This window comes from Sorex araneus, chromosome 3 (genome assembly GCF_027595985.1).
Source record: "Sorex araneus isolate mSorAra2 chromosome 3, mSorAra2.pri, whole genome shotgun sequence".
NCBI classification, from domain to species: Eukaryota; Metazoa; Chordata; class Mammalia; order Eulipotyphla; family Soricidae; genus Sorex; species Sorex araneus.
In genome coordinates this window covers 87,404,276-87,424,740 of record NC_073304.1, presented here as the reverse complement: position 1 = coordinate 87,424,740, position 20,465 = coordinate 87,404,276, and the positions used below count along the sequence as shown (strand labels likewise).

At 46.5% G+C, this 20,465-nt stretch overlaps 1 protein-coding gene across 2 annotated transcripts in view; it reads left to right on the top strand.

The window, feature by feature from the left end:
• PLA2G4E (phospholipase A2 group IVE) overlaps positions 1 to 20,465 on the top strand; it is a 68,438-nt gene that overhangs the window by 1,059 nt on the left and 46,914 nt on the right. The window lies entirely within an intron of this gene.

Sequence of the window (20,465 nt, the reverse complement as noted above, 5' to 3'; positions counted from 1 at the left end):
TGGAGTTCTTCCACTGCTTCTTTCCAGGGCCTGCACTCCTTCACACCGAGTGCTGGGCTTGTTTCCTTTAATTTGTATGGAGTCCCTCTGCCTCTGCCTCTGCCTCACCTTTGTCTGGTCCCTGACTTGGTCAGTCCATTCTGTACCTCAACTATGGGGTTTTCTTGTTTGTGGAACCCTGTTAGGTTTCTCTTTATACTTGTGGCCATAACCCAGGGTTCCCCATAGTGTTGAGGAGACTGGGGGAACAGGATGCCACAGCTCCTGGCCCGGGTTCACTGCCACACAGGGCTACGCTGGCTCAGGGAGGTAGTCAGCCTCCCTGCCCAGTGCCCTCCTGAGCTGCTCTGCCCCTTCTCACACCTTCTCACCCTTCCTGCCACCCTCCCAACAACACCCAATCAAGTAGGTGTTCCAGCCCCTTCCTTTCCAAAGGGCTCCACCATCCAGCTGGCTGCAGGGAAGAGGTGGGATGAACCTGCCCCTCTCACTTCAGAGGCCTCTGGCTCATCTGTTAGAGCCTCTAAGAGTCCTTAAAGACAGTGAGTGTGGGGCTGGAGCGATAGCACAGCAGGTAGGGCATTTGCTTTGCTGGGAATTGAAGCTAGGTTTGATTCCCAGCATCCCATATGGTCCCCCGAGCACCACCAGGAGTAATTCCTGAGAGCAAAGTCAGGAATAACCTTAGTGCATCACCGGCCGGGTGTGACCCAAAAAGAAGAAAAGAAAAGAAAAGAAAAGAAAAGAAAAGAAAAGAAAAGAAAAGAAAAGAAAAGAAAAGAAAAGAAGAGAAGAGAAGAGAAGAGAAGAGAAGAGAAAAGAAAAGAAAAGAAAAGAAAAGAAAAGAAAAGAAAAGGCAGTGAGTGGTTCAATATGGTCAGTATCATCATCAGCAGAGTGGTTAAAGGCTGGTTTGTGGGCGTCGGCCATGGTTCTGGTAGAATTCCTTCACATGGATGAGGGCCCGGGTTCCTTTCCTGAGAACACAAAAAAGTAACACACCTGGGGCTGGAGCTATAACACAGCGGGTAGGGCATTTGCCTTGCATGCGGCCGACCTGGGTTCAATTCCCAGCATCCCATATGGTCCCCTGAGCACTGCCAGGAGTAATTCCTGAATGCAAAGCCAGGAGTAACCCCTGAGCATTGCTGGGTGTGACCCAAAAAGAAAAAAAAAAGTAACACGCCTGGGGTGTGGAATCAGAGTGGGAGCAGTCCGTTTCCCCACCCGAGGCCAGCCCAGTGACCTCAGCTTGGCTTCCTCCAGTGTAGAAACCAGGATGTCAGTGTTAGCACGCAGCCTGGTTAGCGTGCAGACTCAGAACAATGCTTCTCTGTTTTCCTGACTTTAGGATTATTTCTTCCCTGCTCAGGGAAGCCCCAGTCCCGGCAGGGCTCAGCAGTGAGGCTCCTGTCTGGTTCTGGCTGCTTGAGGGAAAAGCAGAGAGGCCGCAGGGCTGGGGCAGAGGCAGTCACACAGATGTGACATTTCACACATATTCTTTTTTGTTTTTAAATTTTGATTTTGGGGTTATACCTGGTGGTGCTCAGGGCTTATTTCTGGCTTTGCAATCAGGGCTTTTTCCTGGTGGGGCCTGGGAGACCATATGGGGTGCCAGGGATTGAATCTGGTTCAGTCGAATTGCCTGCTGTATTATCACTCCAGCCCCCCTGGCATATCTCCATTTTTAGTAGGGGGGTCACTCAATGTTCAAGGTTCATTCTGGTGATGCTTGGGGGCATTTAGGGCTTAACCTGGGGGGAGCATGTGGTGGCAGGGATCAAATTCAGGGTCTTTCTCATGCAAGACATGTACTTCAAACTTTTGAGCTATTTCTGCAGCCCCATTGTTCATTAATTTGCTTGAGCAGGTACCAGTAACGTCTCTATTGTGAGACTTGGTATTACTGTTTTTGGCATATCGAATATGCCATAAGGAGCTTGCCAGGCTCTGCCTTGCAGGTGGGATATTCTCCGTAGTTTTCCGGGCTCTTTGAGAGGGAGGGAGGAATGGAAACCCTGGTCAGCCACGTGCAAAGCAAACGCCCTACCTGCTGCGTTATCTGAAATAATTTTTTTAAAAATCCTGAAAACAGGGGCCGGAGTGATAGCACAGCGAGTAGGGCGTTTGCCTTGCATGTGGCCGACCTGGGTTTGATCCCCAGCATCCCATATGGTCCCCCAAGCACTGCCAGGAGTAATTCCTGAGTCAGAGCCAGGAGTAAGCCCTGAGCATCGCTGGGTGTGACCCAAAAAGCAAAAAAAAAAAAAAAACAAAAAAAAAAACAGCAAAAAACCTGAAAACATAAAGGAAAATTCCACCAGGATCCCATTGACTCAGCCTTCCTTTCAGTCTTTTATCTTCTTAGATAATGTTGATATAATTGTGCTTATACTATGTATATTATATCTATGCCCAGTTTTTTTGTTTTCATAATCTAAAATTATAGTTATGAATGTTTTCTAGGTTACTGTGTAAACGTCATAATTGTCACTTTGTTGTATAAATAATATTCCATTATGGAGTCAGAGAGATAGTACAGTGGGTGGGGCTTTTGCCTTGCACATGGCCTACCTGGGTTCAATTCCTTGTATCTCATATGGTCCCTCAAGCACTTCCAGGAGTAATTCCTGAGTGCAGAGCCAGGAATTACCCCTGAGCATCACTGGATGTGACCCCAAATAAAAAACAAAACAAAAACCAAAAAATAAGATGTATGGTGAAATGTGAGAATTTGTATAGATGCTTTAGTTTCCATGAACTTTCCCAATCACTGGTCAATTGGTTCACCACGGTTTTTTATTAAATACTTAATACTTGTATTCATCATCATCATCAGCATCATCATCATCATCATCATCCCATTGATCATTGAATTTCTTCAGTGGTCTCAGTGACGTCTCCATTTGTCCTAGCCCTGAGATTTTAGAAGCCTCTCTTTACACGTCCTTTCCAATGGTGCCGCATTGAAGTTCTTTCAAGGTCAGGAGAATGAGACCCATCATTGTTACTGGTTTTGGCATATGAATACGCCATGGGGAGTTTGCGAGGCTCTCCCATGTGGGCAGGAAATTCTCAGTAGCTTGCCAGGTTCTCCTAGAGGGAGAACTAGGATAAAAGATGTCTTCCGGAAGCTTGGTTTTATAGTCTCTGGATGTTGGCCGTTGGTGGGATTACTGTCAGGGGCAGTCCCTGGGTGTGACCGCCTAGCTACTGGAAAATGGGGAATCTGGGTGGAAAAGGCCCAGTCCCGATCCAAGTAGGCTTGGAGGTCTCAGCCCTGGGTCCCACACACCTGGGTTCCTCTGCCGGTTCCTTCATGCATGAGGCTCGTCCGAACATGTGGAGAGGGGCCTTGAGCATGGCTGTGGCTAGGCTCTGGAGGTCTTTGGCCACGGGAGCTCTGCTCAGCCCACCCCCTCCGATGGCCCTGGGAAGACAGCCAGCGTGGGGGCAAGAGACTCTCTTGTATTAATACTTAAACACAAATACTTGAGTATTTAAGATAGATCAGACAGGGTGATGAGATGAGATGAGATAAGATAAGACAAGACAAGACAAGACAAGACAAGACAAGACAAGATAAGACAAGACTGGGTGTATTGTGGGAAGATATATATATGCTCAGGGTGCAGGTGGCTTTATGATCAGGGTAGGATATAAGAACATTCAAGTTCCTCAACTACACCTACAAGGGAGATTTCAGAGCCTCCAACCTTCAAAGAGCTTCTCATCCACCTCTGCTCTGGTTCCTGAAGTGTTCCCCTCCAGAACCACCTCTGGCTTTCACTTTCATCTTTCGAGGGCCCCATTAGAGATTCAAATATTGCCATCTAATAATGTATCAGCAAAAAATCAGCTCATCAGATTAGCTGTGAATCACATTTAGTGTGAATATGAGTGAGCATTTCCTGCACTGTATTCTTAGGTAACTCTGTCGTAGATCTTCCATGTCAAGAAGACCAGGAAGCACCTCTGAAGCATTTAATTATCCATTGAATAAATATTTGTTGAGCTCCCAGAGTGCATTAATATTGTTCTAGGAGTGGTAGAAAAACCTATGAGTAGGTGAGACATTTTAAATCTCTTGAAATATTCTAATGAAGATGATAGAGAATAAATAAATACTATTTCTATAGCAGAGACAATCTGGTCAAAGTGTGTTAAGTGAGAGAGAATGTTAATTTTGTTATTTAAAAAAAGTTTCGGGAAATGAGTTTGGGTCCTACCTAGTGATGCTCAGGGATCTCTCCTGGCAGTGCTCAGAGGACCATAGCGTACTTTGAGACTCAAACCAAAGTTGATAACAAACACAGCCAGCATCCTGGCCCTGTCAAGGACTTTTGTTTGTTTGTTTTGTTTTGGGCAACACCCAGTTGTCCTCAGGGCTTACTCCTGGCTCTGCTCTCAAAGGTCATACCTGGTAGGGCTCAGGGAACCTTATAGGGTGCCAGGGATTAAACTTGGATCAGCCACATACAAGGTAAGCACCCTACCCACTGAGCTATTATTCTGGCCCTAGTCATAGATATTTTAAATTGGAGATGCCTGAAGTCAATTTGAGGGGAGACCTCAGGTGGGTTGTTGAACTGACAAGGGGAGGGCTGGAAGATGACCATTGGCTTACATGGAACACAACAGAGATGGTGTTTAAGGCATGGAACCAGGTGAGGCTCCAAAGGTGGGTAAAGAGAAGAGGCAGAGGCAGCGCCCTCCTGCTCTCCACCTTCTAAATGCCAGGGGAGGCAGGAGAGATCTCGAAGGAGACTGAGAAGGAAGAGCTGAGATGCTAACAAACTTGGGAGGGAAAAGGAGGTGTCCAGGGAGACCAGACACTCCCTCTCTAAAGCCCTGGCGAAATCAGACCCCACCCATTTCTTGCCCTCCTGCCACACAGCCTGTAGCCAGCACCCAACCTTTCCTCCTGGCAGAATCCTCCCAACCCTGCCGTCTCCACGCATGAGGCAAACTCCTTTCCACTCTTTCACCGGGCCTCTGCTGCGTCTCCTTCAAGAATGTCCTTCCAGTCTCCCGGCTCGCCTGTCCTGTCCCATATTGCATCCTGCTCCATCTGCCCTCCTCTCTGGCACGTGGGAGGCTTCCCTTCAGGACCAGCTCTCTGATGACGTCTGGAAGCCCCAGACGTTCTTTGTCCCTCTCTTATGTCTCCCAGCCTCATGGTGAGTGAGTGCTCCCCTGAGGTAATTCTGGACTCTGTCATTTCTCTCCATGTCTGCCCCTGGCCCTGGCCCTGATCATATTTCCTGTCTGAAGCTCTCCAGCACATCTTCCCACCTCCAGTCTGGGTCCAGCCACGCCCCTACACATACAATAGCCATAGTGAGTGCCTCCACATCTCTCAAGTCATCCGTGCCTTGAACCCCTTGGAATAAATACCAGGGCGTGGGCTGAGCATATAGTTGCATGCAGGAGACTCGGGTTCGATTTCTGCCATGGCATGATCCCCTAAACACTGCAGAGTGACCCCTGGGTATCAAACCATGAACAGCACTGCAAGGGTGGCCCAAATCATAAAACAAAATATAAAAAATAAAAAACATGTATTTATATGTTATATATTAAATATATATTTACATATATTTATATATATATATTTTTAAAAATACAAGGGGCTGGAGTGGGTAGGGCATTTGCCTTACATGCAGCCGATCCAGGTTTGATTCCTCTGTCCCTCTCGGAGAGCCTGGCAAGCTACCGAGAGTATTTTACCTGCACAGCAGAGCCTGGCAAGCTACCCATGGCATATTCAATATGCCAAAAACAGTAATAGCAAGTCTCACAATGGAGACGTTACTGGTGCCCACTCGAGCAAATTGATGAACAATGGGATGACAGTGACAGTGATAAAAATATAAAATAAAAGCCTGCTCCTTACTGAAGTCTTTCCAGGCCTCACAAAAGACGGCAAACAAGAGCTTGCTACCCCATTTCTCACCTCTTCACACTCATTCACACATGTTCAGTCCTGACAGGCACCAGCCTCTACCACCTCCTCGTGACTAGTGTGAGCTGATGCAGAGGCTGGAAGACTCTTCCCCTGCCTGGCACAACCCTCACCCTCCTTTAGGTAGCCCTCCAGGGATGTTTCCTCGCAGAAGTCCACCCTGATTACCCCCCTTATTAAAATTAGGGACCCCTCTTGGGGGCTAGGTAGGGCGTTTGCCTTGCACGTAGCCGGCCCGGGTTTGAATCCCAGCATCCCATATGGTCCCCTGAGCACCACCAGGGGTGGTTCCTGAGTGCACAGCCAGGAGTAATCCCTGTGCATTGCCAGGTGTGACCCAAAAAGCAAAAAAATTAAAAATAAATAAATTAAATAAAATTAGGGACCCTCTGCTGGTGTCCTTTGTAGCACCTTGATACAAAGTTTTTCCTTGATAGGACTTCCCACAAATTATGATTGTGAACTGCTTAAAGTTTGTTCACTGTCTCCCAACTCCCCAGCTCTGCCTCCATAAGGGCAAGCACAACCCCCACTGACTCCCAGCGTAACAGCCTGGCACCTAGCATCTGGCACTGAAGAGACGTCGGCATCTGTGAAGTGAACTCTCCTGAGTCCTGGCAGAGCTTTAGGCTCTTTGCCTCTAAGTTCACTCCATGACTTTTGTTTTTCAGTCTTGGGCCACAGCCAGCAGTGCTCAGGGCTGACTCCTGGCTCTGCACGCAGGGATCACTCCTGGCAGTGCTCAGGGCACCATGTGTGGTACTGGGGCTTGAACCTGCATCAGTCACCAGTAAGGCAAGTGCCTTAACCCCTATACTATCTCTCAAGTTTGTGTGTGTGTGTGTGTGTGTGTGTGTGTGTGTGTGTGTGTATTTTGTCCAGTGGCAAAGAGAATGAAAAGCATTCATGGCTATAATTTCCTGAGGTTTATTACTTGCCAGACTCTGGGCCAGAGTCTCTCTCTATATAATTCCTAATCTTTACAACAATCCGGAGAAATAGGTACTATTAATCCAATTTTGCAGATGAGGAAAGCAAGTCTCAGGGAGGTAAAGTAATTGCACAATGGCTACACAGTTTACAAGACACTCAGGTCTCTCAAAACGCTTCCTCTTCTCCTGACCTGGGCTGTGGTACTCTCTGCTAAGGCTGGGGGTTCTGCCGTAAGCACGCTCCTGGGTTCTGTGGATGGTGTTTGGCCTCCTCCACCTCTACCCGGAAGCGGTCCCCCACCCTTGACTTCCTGCTCTGTCAGTGGGGTGTCATGGGCAGGTGAGAGGGGTTTACACATCTGTCATCACTGCCCTGGGACGTGGGTTCCAGAGCTGTGTCTAAGATAGGTAGATCGTGATTTTGTGGGGGCCCCAAGGCCTGCCTTCCCCAAACATCTTCTTCACCAGGACAGCCCGGCCCGCCCTGTCCTGCCCGCTCCTCCTTGTCTAGTGAAATTCCCACCACAGGAGTCACTTACATATTGAGCAACGCATGTGGCTGTGCCCTGCAGGCCTCGCCCACTGACACTTCAAGCAGGATTAGGGACGTGGCTGCATAGGGTAACAGAACCTCAGCGCTGAAATCCATCTGGATTCTAGACTAGCCCCCTGCCCCCGGCTCAGGAATCGCCTCTATGCCTCCAGGCAGGTGGCCCTGGCATCATTCCAGCAACAGGACTTAGCACTGTTCTGCTGGCACGAGGCGCGAGTCAACAGAGAGACAGCTCAGGATAGGACAGTGAGTTTATTAGAAGCTCAGCGCTAAGGACCCCACATCAGAAGAGAAAGAGATATGGAGCCCCGTTTGCTGAGAAGGTCTCTTTCATCCTCTAAAAGTGGGCTACAATCTCCATGCATTCTTATCAGTGAGACAGGAGATACAGAGGTAAGAAGTAAAAGAAAAATAATCAATGCATTGTTTCCACATGGTAGGGCATTCAGGTGCTCAAAAGAAAAACAGTCAGTGTCAGTATACTTTGCCCATTTTAGTTGCAGCCTTCAGGTACCATTTCCCGGGCACTCCTATAAATCTGTCAGGACCGGTGCGCTCCCTTCAGTCTGGTGGGCTGGTAGGCCCTTAACTCGGTTAATTGGGGTCATTGAAGACATGCTTCTCCCTCCTTTCTCTTGTTTAACTTAGGGGGTCAGTTTCAGTTTCCCAGTCCCCAGCACATTTTCTTAATTTTTATTATAGTTTTGTCATTCTCATTACATACAGCTTCTTTTTGTTTTGTTTTGTTTTGTTTTGTTTTGTTTTGTTTTTGGGTCACAGGGGTTTTGCACAGGGGTTACTCCTGGCTCTTCACTCAGGAATTACTCCTGGCGGTGCTCAGGGGACCATATGGGATGCTGGGATTAGAACCTGGGTTGGCCGTGTGCAAGGCAAATGCCCTACCCGCTGTGCTATTGCTCCAGCCCCTCATTACATACAGCTTTTTATTTGTCATTACAAGCACCACTGGGCACAGTGGTGTTTCCTCCTGTGGTTCACACTTTATTTTTATCTTCTTCCTTCCTTACCTTTCTCTTCTACCCCTTCTTTCCCAATAACCTTGATTTCATCACCAGCGTCTGCAGATTTGTCTTATTTTTGTTTCATCTGTTCATCAGTTTAATATCCTCATATTGCACACGTAGATTGCACATCAAATACTTATGTTTTTTCTTCTGACTTATCTCCCTGCCTAATTCTTTTGTTGAGTGTGACTCAGGGGGAAACAGGGCGGAAGGCTTGAGAAAGTTAACCTTCCACCTCTCTGCTCCAACCAGGGAGCCACCCAGGAGAGTCCCTGGTGTGGGTTAGGAAACTGTAGAGTTGGCTCCTCGCCCCTCTGCAGTATGGACACTGACTCCAACCAGCCCCACAAGGCAGTTGTCAAGGTGCACCTGGAGTCCACTTGGTCTTCACGGCACAGGAACTGGTCCCCACTCTCAGGGACCTGTGGATTCAGGCTGGGGCAAGGAATCTCTCTTTGCAAGGAAGAATAAAGTCTGTCCTCACCTGGGCTCAGGTGTTCCAGGAAATTCACCTTCTCTAGCAGAGAAGAGTTTCAGGAAGAGAGGAAACAGTAAAGGAAATTAAAAAAAATAAAGGTGCTTAGAGAAATGTGTGGGAGTAAGCCCTGAGAATCACCAGGTATGGCCCCAACCTCGCCCACCCCCCAGAAAAGTGAATCTGGGCACTATCATAGGGCAAGCCTTGATGGTCTTGATCACTTTATATTCTGACATGGACCTTTTTAGATTCTTCTGCAGCTTCTCCTTTGCTAAGGGTCCACCCTTCTCTTTACACATCGCATGGGGTGGTGATTCAATTTAGGCATCTGGGTGGTGCCTCAGTTTCTCCATCTTTAAAAGACTCAGCATTTGCATGTCAGAGGACTGTGTTCCTCATGCCTCTGGGCTACATCAGGGCTGACAGTTTCCTGGATGTTTTATTACTTCCTCCAAACTTGTTGCAAGACCCCCTTATCTACAGCCTGAAACCACTTAACGCTCCTTCCATTTTACTGCAGGACAGCAAACTTTCAGCTTTTTAAAAATAGTATAAATGTTCCACATCTTTATAGAGTCATGTACTGGCAGGCACTTGAGTAGCTTCCCTTATATTAGCTATTGTACTCTCAGTAACTTGCAGGTAGGGCATTTGCCTTTCACACAGCTGACCCGGGTTCGATTCCTCTGTCCCTCTCGGAAAGCCCAGCAAGCTACTGAGAGTATCCTGCCCGCATGGCAGAGATACCCGTGGCGTATTCGATATGCCTAAAACAGCAACAAGTCTCACAATGGAGATGTTACTGGTGCCTGCTTGAGCAAATCGATGAACAATGAGATGACAGTGCAGTTCCTTCTGTATAGACTCTGGACTGGATAGAATGCTCTATGTTAATGTCTTCATGTTCTTCGGAGAGAACCCAGAGGTCTACTGATGGAGTCAGTGCCAGCTCTGTCTTCACATTCGGGGCGGGGGAGGGGGCGCAGGGCGGACTTCCTAGGGGTCTTTGGGGACCACTTCCAGTGATACTTGTCAACCAGGCTGGCTGTTTGGGGCTAGGCTGAGTCTGTGGAGGAACTGGGGCCCTGTGGTGTTGGGACCCTGAGGGTGACAGCTGGCAGTACATGAAAGACCGAGTGATGCCAGGGAGTGAGCTCCAGCCTCTCTACTGATCCCCATTCCGCTTCATTTTCTTTCTTTTTTTTTTCTTTTTGGGTCACACCCAGCGATGCACAGGGGTCACTCCTGGCTCAAGCACTCAGGAATTACCCCTGGCAGTGCTCAGGGGACCATATGGGATGCTAGGAATTGAACCCGGGTGGGCTGCGTGCAAGGCAAACGCCCTACCCGCTGTGCTATCACTCCAGCCCGCCGCTTCATTTTTTTGAGGAAACTTTATAATGTTTTTCAAAGTGGTTGCATCAAATAATATTTCCAGAAACCAAAGTTCTATGCTGAGGTCAAATTTACTGATCCCACTAGCCCTGAAATAGTCCAGAGGCATCCCTCTGAGATGCAAATACTGAACTCTTCAGCGATGGGGCGGGGGGAAGAGGCACCTTCTCCACCTCCACCTCCTCCTACTGCAGGTGAGATGTCTCACTTGCAGCCACATCTCAACTCTCAGCTTTCTTTTTTTTTGTTTTGTTTTATTTATTTTTTTTAATAATGAGTCACCGTGAGGGTACAGTTACAGAGTTTCGTGCTTGTGGTACAGTTCATACAATACTCAAGTACCTATCCCTCCACCAGTGCCCATTCTCCTCCAGGGCCCCTCCAACCCCCCATCCTGTCCCTACCTCACCCCACCCCGTCCTTGTGACAGGGAATTCCTTTTTGTTCTCTCTCTCCTTTTGGCTGTTGTGGTTTGCAATCGAGGTACTAGGTGGCTATGGTGTTCAATCTATAGTCTGCTTTCAACCCGTCTCTCCCATCCCAAGTGGATCCTCCACCACACTTTAGTTGGTATTCCCTTCTCTATCTGAGCTACCTTTTCCCCCAGCACGTGAGTCCAGCTTCCAAGCCATGGAGCAAATCTCCTGGCACTTATTGCTACTATTCTTGGGTATTAGTCTCCCATTCTGTTGTTCTATATTCTACAAATGAGTGCAGTTTTTCTATGTCTGTCTCTTTCTTTCTGACTCATTTCACTTAGCATGATACTTTCCATGTTGATCCACTTATATGCAAAGTTCATGACTTCATCCTTTCTGACAGCTGCATAGTATTCCATTGTGTAGATGTACCAAAGTTTCTTTAACCAGTCATCTGTTCTCGGGCATTAGGGTTTTTTCCAGATTCTGGCTATTGTAAATAGTGCTGCATTGAACATACAGGTGCAGATGTCATTTTGACTGTACTTTTTTGCCTCTCAGGGATATATTCCCAAAAGTGGTATTGCTGGGTCAAATGGGAGCTCAATTTCTGATTTTTTGGCAAGCGACCATATTGTTTTCCAAAAGGGCTGAACCAGTCGGCATTCCCACCAGCAGTGTAGGAGGGTCCCTTTCTCCCCATATCCATGCCAACAGCAGTTGCTTTTGTTCTTTTGGAAGTGAGCCAGTCTCTGTGGTGTGAGGTGGTATCTCATGGTTGTTTTGCTCTGCATTAACTCTTAGCTTTGTCCCCTCTGAAAAAGCCCAGCCTGTGGCTGTATGCTCTGTCTCTCCTCTCTCCCTTCCTCCATTCCTCCTTCTTCCCTCCCACCCTTATCCCTCTCTATCTCTCTCCCTCCCTCCTTTCCCCCCCCTCCTCTCTTGCTCCTCTGAATAAATTTTCCTAAACAAGACTCTTTTGCTTTGCTTAAAAAAAGAAAAAAAAAAAAAACACCAACCCTGAACTGGAGATACATAAGAGTAGACAGGGCGCTAGCCTGGCACACGGCTGACCTGAGTTTGGTCCTCTGAGCCTGCAGGAGTGATTGATCCCTGAATGATTGATCACAGAGCCAGAACTAAGCCCTGGGCACAGCCAGGGCTGTGGTCCTAACACGAAACAGAACTGAGAAACCGAAACCATCCCTATCTACCACTCGGACGCCCTTTCCACGCCTCTGCCCTGCAGTCCTTCCCATGCCCAGTGAGCTTTGGAGCTCCAAGACTCTGCTGTCCTGGGTTCCCATGTCCATGCTAGTCACCTCGCCAACAAGTCATGGCTTTGATCCTTCCGGGCTGACAGTGGATGCTGTGGCTGGGGGAGGAGCATCCAGACACCAGGCAGTGGGCCAGCTGCGGAGGGAGGAGGACAGACCACCCAGCACTGGGGGAAATTCCTCCCAGGGGTGGTTTCCTGCTGCTCTCGGGGTGGGCCTGAGAGGTCACCCTGACACCTACTCAGAGTTGACCCAAGGAATCAGCCTGGCACCTGGTCAGTATGAAAGGGGGGTTGCATGCCTTTCCCTGTTTCATTATCAATATATTATTTACTTATTTAATGAATAAGAAAGTCAATAGTTTACAAAATGTTTTTTTCTGATCATCATGAATGAATACACATTTAGTAGAGACACAGGAAATATTTAAAAGCTTTTGTTCTGGGGTCACACCCATTGATGCTCAAGGGTTACTCCTGTCTCTGCACTCAGGAATTACTCCTGGCAGTACTTAGGAAACCATAAGGGATATCAGGAATTGAACCCAGGTTGGCTGCATGTAAGACAAGTAGCCTACCCAGTTATTAACACTCTACTCCCAGGAAAGTTTAGGTTTAACTAAGGAAAAAAAAATGTTCTAGGGGCCAGAGAGGTTGGGGCACTTGCCTTACGTATAGCTGACCCCAGTTTCATCTCTGGTACCCCATATAGTTCCCCCAAGCACTGCCAAGAATGATCCCTGAGCACTGACCACAAAAATAAAATAAATCATCATCATCATCATCATCTCGTTGATCGTCGAATATCTCGAGAGGTCTCAGTAATATCTCCATTAGTCCTAGCCCTGAGATTTTAGAAGCCTCTCTCTACTTGTCCTTCCCAACGATGCCGCATTGGAGGCTCTTTCAGGGTCAGGGGAATGAGACCCAGCTTGTTACTGGTTTTGGCATTTTAATACACCATGGAGACTTTGCAAGACTCTCCCATGTGGGCAGGAAACTCTTGGTAGTTTGCCAGGTTCTCCCAGAGGGAGAAGTAGGCTATAAGATATCACTCAGCCACAAAGCAACTGAGCCCTTCCGGGAGATTGCTTTTAAGTCTCTGAATGTTGGCCGTTGATGGGATTACACAGCACTGGGGGCAGTCCCTGGGTGTGACTGCCTAGCAACTGGGAAATGGGGGATCTGGGCAGAGGAGGCCCAGTCCCAATCTGAGCAGGCTTGGAGGTCTCAGCCCCGGGTTCCACACACCTGGGTTCCTCTTCCAGTACCTTCATGCGTGAGGCTCGTCCAAACGTGTGGAGAGGGGCCTTGAGCATGGCTGTGGCTAGGCTCCGGAGGTCTTCAGCCTAGAACAGATCTAGGGCCAAGGTGAAGACTATCTTGCCTGTTCAGCAATGCTGTGGTCAGTGACGGACCAGTGCATATGGGATTCTCCCAGGAGGCTAGACCACATGGCCTACGTGTACAGTGGGTTCTAGCATTTAGATTGATGTAATTATACTCCGAAATTCACAACACAGTGAAATTGCATAACAACTCGAGAGATCCCTATCATTAAATGATGCATGACTGTGAGTATAAAGCAGTTCTGACACTGTATATCTTTGCTACCACTAAGCTAAGTTCTGACACTGCATTTTCAGACATGGGTGCAGACTTTCCTTGTCTTCCCCCTTGTTGTTCTTCTGCAAATGAGCAAGCAACAGAGTCTCCACCTTGTTCCTCACAAATATTTTGTCTGGGGCTGGAGCAATAGCACAGCGGGTAGGGTGGTTGCCTTGCAAGTGGCCAATCCAGGTTCGATTCCCAGCATCCCATATGGTCCCCTGAGCACTGCCAGGAGTAATTCCTAGTGCAGAGCCAGGAGTATCCCCCGTGCATCCTGGGTGTTACCCAAAAAAGCAAAACAAAAAAACAAATATTTTGTTCTGTGAGTTTTTTTTAGAGGGGAGGACTGGGGAGGGGTGGGGGGGCGGTAAGAGGGGCGGTGAAGGGGTGTAGGAATAAGTTTAAGTAACACCCAGTAGTTAAAAAAAAAAAAAGTAACACCCAGTAGTGCTGGGGAAACATGTAGTACCAGAGATGGAATCCTGGGGGTTCTGCATAAAAAGTATTTGAACTGACTCCCTGTGCACAAATGTATTTTGTCGCATCTCTCATTCACCCTTGGCTCCCCATCATAAAAGATGTTCTAGTACCTTGTGTGCTTGATGTCGAACCGGGTCCAATTACAGATGGAGGGGACAAAATGAAGTGCCAGGTTCTCTGAGTTCCCTACTGAAGCTCATCAGACCCCTCCCCCACGATGGCCGGCTTTGCACAATCATCTTTCTCTCCCAAAAAGTCCTCTATAAGCTTCAAACCCCAACCTGAAAGCAAGATAGTATTGTTCAGACAAGATACTTTTTCAGCCATCTTCTCAGGCTGATAGCTTCCCAATATGCCTGCTTTTCTCACACTAACTCTTGTCCTTGAATATTGGTCTTCAAGTTCCCGAATTTGGATTTGCCAACACTTTCTCATTGACTGACTCAATGGATCTCCTGAGAATCACTTCAATTCATCACATACATTTCAATAATGAATCCCTAATGGGAAGGGCTCTGAGTCCCAAACTCCCCACTCTCCTCCAGAGGTGTCTTTGTAAGTGTGTAGACACAACTGCATTCATAAAGGAGAGAGCCCTTGCGAGTCCAGAATCTCTAGGCCCAGATGTCATGATAGATTAGTAATCATGATCCATCTATGATTTCTAAGCCTTTTTTTTTAACTAAGCAAACAGATAACAAGATAAAAAAAAAAACCCACATACAAGAATAATGCTCAAATATTGCTAACCAACCCATTTTGTAGATTTGTGCCAGTTTCCTAGAAACAGAATTGCTGGGACCAAGGCGACACTGGCTTTTCCTAGTCAAAGAGATTACCACGTTGCCTTCCAAAAAGTGTGCGCCAGCTTGCATCCTGCCCGACTCGCTGACTCTTCCCACGCCCTGACCAACGTGGTCTTATCAATCCAGTTGTTCGTCCTTGCCAATCTGATAGATGAACTACTGGCATCTCACAGTTGCTTTGATTTATAGGCTTTGTTGTTCTAATTTACATTCTTATTATTAGTGAAAAACATTTATAGACTTGTTGTATATGTTAATGATTTCCAAATTCACAGAAGCTTAGAACAGGCAAGGAAGCTTTTAAAAATTTCAGTGCCCAACTCATGTCCTGTCACTTCCATGGGCATACAGCAGGGCACACCTCACCAACACAAGCTTAAGGATCTCTAAGTAATCCCTGTGTGCTGCAAAGTTGCCTTACTACTGCCCTGTGTGTTACTACCACAACTTTCCCATTTATATGTATTTTTTCTTATTTTATTTATTTATTGGTTTTGGACCACACCCAGCTATGCTCAGGGTGTCAGGACTTACTCCTGGCTCTGCATTCAAGAATCATTCCTGGCTGTGTTGGATGACCAAACAGGATGCCAGGGATCAAACCTTGGTGGGCCACATGCAAGGCAGGACTGTACAATCATGATTTGGCTTCATCATCAACTTATATAATATTTTTACAAATTAGTCTTTTGTTATTATGTGTGGTGGTTTTGAAAGAAATTTAATAAAGATATAGCCAGGGCTGGAGCGATAGCACAGCGGGTAGGGCATTTGCCTTGCATGTGGCCAACCCAGGTTCGATTCCCAGCATCCCATATGGTCCCCTGAGCGAGTAATTCCTGAGTGCAGAACCAGAAGTAACCCCTGTGCATCGCCAGGTGTGACCCAAAAAGAAAAAAAAAAGATATAGCCAGAGGGGCTGGAGTGATATATGGTGGGTAGGGCATTCGCCTTGCATGAAGTTGACCCAGGTTTCATCCCCAGCATCCCATATGGTCCTCCAAGCACTGCCAGGAGTAATTCCTGAGTGCAGAGCCAGGAGTAAGCCCTGAGTGTTGCTGAGTATGGCCCCAAAAGAAATACACACACATATTATATAAAATAGTCAGAATTATACATTTTTTCTTCCTTTGCCTCTGTTGATGTCTATCTCACTGATGACATTAAATAATAACCAGCAGGCTATATTTACATTTGGAGTTTGTATAAAGAATGAATGACACATGAATCCAGCTTATTTTTCTCCAAGAGGTAAAATGGATACTTTTTCAGAAAAATGGCTTTTTTTTTTCAACATAAGATCAAATGATCCATCTGTTCCTACTGGTTTATCACGTCATCATTCCTACATGCAAATTTTTAGTTTTCTTCTTCCAGTTTTATTTTATTTTATTATTGTTAGTGACATGTAATTTAAAAATTATAAGTACATAACTTCTCATGTGCTTATGATTTTTAAAAGAAATGTAGACTTTTCTGTGTTTTATAATCAATCTTATTATATCTTAAATTCATATTTAAGTAAATATATTTATATTTACACATTCTATTTCTAGTTCTCCTTTTAATGACTGCATAGAATTTGATCATAGAAATATACTATCACTCATTAATGCATCTACCTATATCGAACATTTTAGTTGATTACTAGTTCTTTGCCATTAAAGTTTTGAAGGACTAACATATTTAAGCACATAATGTATCTTACTCTTTGATGTGAGTTTCCAAGAATGGAATTACTTAGATATAAATCATTTCATATTTGTTCATTTTGTATATTTAAGGATGTATAGAAAGTATTGATGGGATTTGAATATGACTGTGGCAAAGAAACTTGTTAGACTGAAGCAGGGGAACCAATGAAAAATTTCAAGAGAATTAGGTTAGTGAAAGTAAAGATGCCCAAGATTACTCATAATCTGTGAAATGCCTTAAAAACACAATGAGACCCCATTCTCCCTCTCCTCTTTCTTTGCTGCTGTTGTGGTTGCAATGACTAGCAGTCATCTGCCTGTAGCTGTAGGATCCCACACTCATTGGCATGGTGCTCACACATGGGTGCTTGCCAGGATGACATGTTTCAGTTGAGTTGCTAGTACCCACCAAGAGAACTCGAGCTCATTGACAGTCAGCAGGTCTGCGGGGCCATGCTCAGAGCATACAAACAGCAGCAAGAATTAAACTCCTGATCTTGCACTTGAGAAGCCAGTGCTTTATTTTTTTACCTTTTATTTTTTTATTTATTTATATTTTTAAAATTTTATCACCATGTGGAAAGTTACAGAGTCCTCAGGTTTATGTCTCAGTTATACCGTATTCAAACACCATCCCTTCACCAGTGCCCATATTCCACCACCAAAATCCTCGGTATACCCCCGCCCCCCACCCCAACTGTATAACTGATGAATTTCACTTCATTTTCTCTTCACCTTGATTACGTTCCATATTTCAACACAAAACTCACTATTGTTGTGGGAGTTATACCCCCAAACAAGATAACCCTAATAAGGAAGCATTTGATAATTAGTTTTCCATTAAAAGATTGTATGTTTTCAGGTTTTAGAAAAGGTCGCACGGCCGCATTAGCTCAGATGTGTCCCAGTCCCGAATTCCGGAGCCGTGTTAGTTGCTGCTCAGTGTCGCCAGGGCTCCATCTGGAGAAGGTGTGCTGGCGGCACCTCCTCCTTCCGGCTCCCTGGTGTTGCTGGCCCCAATTCCGGTGCGGAGCATTTTCCGGCCGCGTTGCTCACCAGAATGCCTGCCGCTTCTCTGTTGATTGTGGCAAGATGGCGCCGAGGGTGGGTCGAGGGCGTGACTTCCGGCGGCCGGGACCACTTGGAGTTTTGGGCGAGAAGCAGTGCTTTTAACTGCGGAGCCATTCCCTGAGCCCAAGAACCCATTTGATACCCTCCAGACTGGCAAAACTCAAAATGTTGATAACATCCTTACTGTACTCCATTGGTATTTTCCTTACAGGACAAATCAGTGAGCGAGAAAATCAGTGAAAATTACTTGGGTGATTGCTTGGAAATGTCTACGAAAACTGGTGATAATATGTCTTATATCCAGCAATTTATACTCCCAAGGGAATATGCAATATAGAGACGTGGTATGAACAAGATTATCACAAGGGTATTATATGTCCGATTCTCCATTGAATCCAAGAGAGTCATCAACTTTGGGAAAATACCCTATATAAAGTGTCCCCTAAGGAAAATGTTTGGAAATGGGGAAAACACATGCCTTAAAATTAAGGAAATACACTGAGTACAAGACCATAAAGACAGCTTAGCTGTCCACTACACAAAAATAAATAAATCATGTGGGGCCAGGGTGCTAGTACAGTGGGTGGGACATTTGCCCTGCATGTGTCTGATCCATGTTGGATCCCTGGCACTACAAAGGGTCCACTGAGCTCCCTCAGGAATGATTCTTGAGCACTAATTCAGGAGTAAAGCCCTGAGTACCACCAGGTGTGGCCCAGAAACAAAAGAGAATAAATAATGGTGCAAGAGTTTATAGCTATGAAAATGGATGAACCAGATCAATGCCTACCAACATAGATGAATCTTATAATAGCAAGTGTGTGTATGATGGGGGGGGAACTAAACTGTTTGATGCAGAAAACATTGCCTTTATGTGATGTTGTTTATACCATGTCCAAAACCAAAATAATGCCAAAGGCAGCTCAGAAAAAAATATATATATGGAAAAATCAGACATGTGAGGGTATAGTAGCTATGAGCTCAGATTTCTGGTTATCCCAAAAAGGGGGTTGAGGGAGGCAGTGAATAGGTAAGGGGCCTCCCAGGGGACTTCAATTCTGTTTCTAGTGTTTGTTGATTTATTTTGGTTTGGGGCCACACCTGGCCTGAAGTGCTCAGGGGACACGCCTAGCCCAGTTATCACTCAGGCAGTGCTTGAAGGGGAGGGAGTGAGCTTAGCTGGGCTTCAAACCCGGGCATCCTATGTGCAAAGCCTGTGCTCTAGCCTTCTGAGGCATCTCCCCTGTGCTAAGATGAGAACTACGTTCCTAGGAGTTAATTTTACTGTTCCCTTTAGATTAAGCCATAATCATGGCTTAAAACTTTTTTAGGGGCTGGAACAATAGCACAGCAGGTAGGGCGTTTGCCTTGCACGCAGCCGACCTGGGTTCGATTCCCAGCATCCTATATGGTCCCCTGAGCACCACCAGGGGTAATTCCTGAGTGCATGAGCCAGGAGTGACCCCTGTGCACCGCCGGGTGTGACCTAAAGAGCAAAAAAAAAAAAAAAAAAAACTTTTTTAAAAGAAAAGTCAAAATTGGAAGCCAAGCCAGAGGTGCTTTTAGGGGAACCTATTTTATTTGGGCAGCCAGGAAAGCAATCTCTTTGTGGGGGTGGGAAGCTCCTCATGGTACTTGACCTGATAGTGTGGTTGGTATTCAGGAACCATGAGGTTTTGGGGATCAAACCTGGAGCCCAGTACCTGCCAGGCATATACTCCAGCCCTCTGAGCTATGTCCCTGGCCACAGGGAGCCATCTCTTTGAACCGAGTTGCCCACTGCCACCTCACCTCCCGTGCTCTCCCTGCCCGTATCATTTTGACTCAGAGCTGAAGAGCAGATATTGACTCACTTGTGGATCTTTATCCCGACTTAAACAGGATATGATTTCTACCTTCGGTGGCTTTTCCTCCACCTGCTTCTGCCTCTGCTTTATCTCCAGGGCTTGCCTCATCCTGCCTGCCCTTCCCTTCCCTCAATTCAGCCTAACTGACTGGGAGGGGTTGGTTGTTTCCCACCTCCAGCCGTGGAGCAGGACTGAGCAACCCCTCTCCAGGTTCTAGGCAGTGACAGGAGCTTTCATTCTCCATCACAGTTAGAAGGTGTTGAAATGGAGTGATTCAGGTGATAGTCGGTCCTCCCAGGACAGGGAGAGGCTTCTGGGGTGAAGGGGTGTCACAGAGGCAGGAAGGTATGTGAGTAGGAGGGAGATGATGAGGTGCTAAATTCCATAGTCAAGGACCAGTGAGAGATCCTGGAAGCCAGGGGAAGGCTGGGAACCCACTAAAAACAAGAAAGAAAAAAAGGACTTGGAAGAGTCATAACTCCATTATCTCCAAAAGAGAGAAGAGGCTTGGAAGGCAAAAGCACAGATCCGGATGCTGACTCGTTGATTGAGATGTATCTGGATGGAAAGATTCCCGTAGTCTAAAGGCCGGGGAGAGTCATTTCAAGAAGCTGGAGAGGATGCTTCCCTGGACACCCCTTTTCCCTCTCTCTCTCTCTCCTTCTCTCTGCCGGAAATGCCCAACCTAGTGGAGGCCAGCCAGAGTGTGATCCCAGGTGGCAGGGTCACTAGAGCTGAACTTAAGAGAAAGGAGATGCCTTTATCATCTCATGTAACCAGTTCAAGGGCTATGCTGACTTCAGGCAGGCAGGATCTAGTGGTCCAGGCCATGTCCTCAAAACTTTTTTTTTTTTTTGCTCTGTTGTCCTCATGTCTTAGGTGGGGTCCTTCTGCAAGGGAAAAAGATGATGCT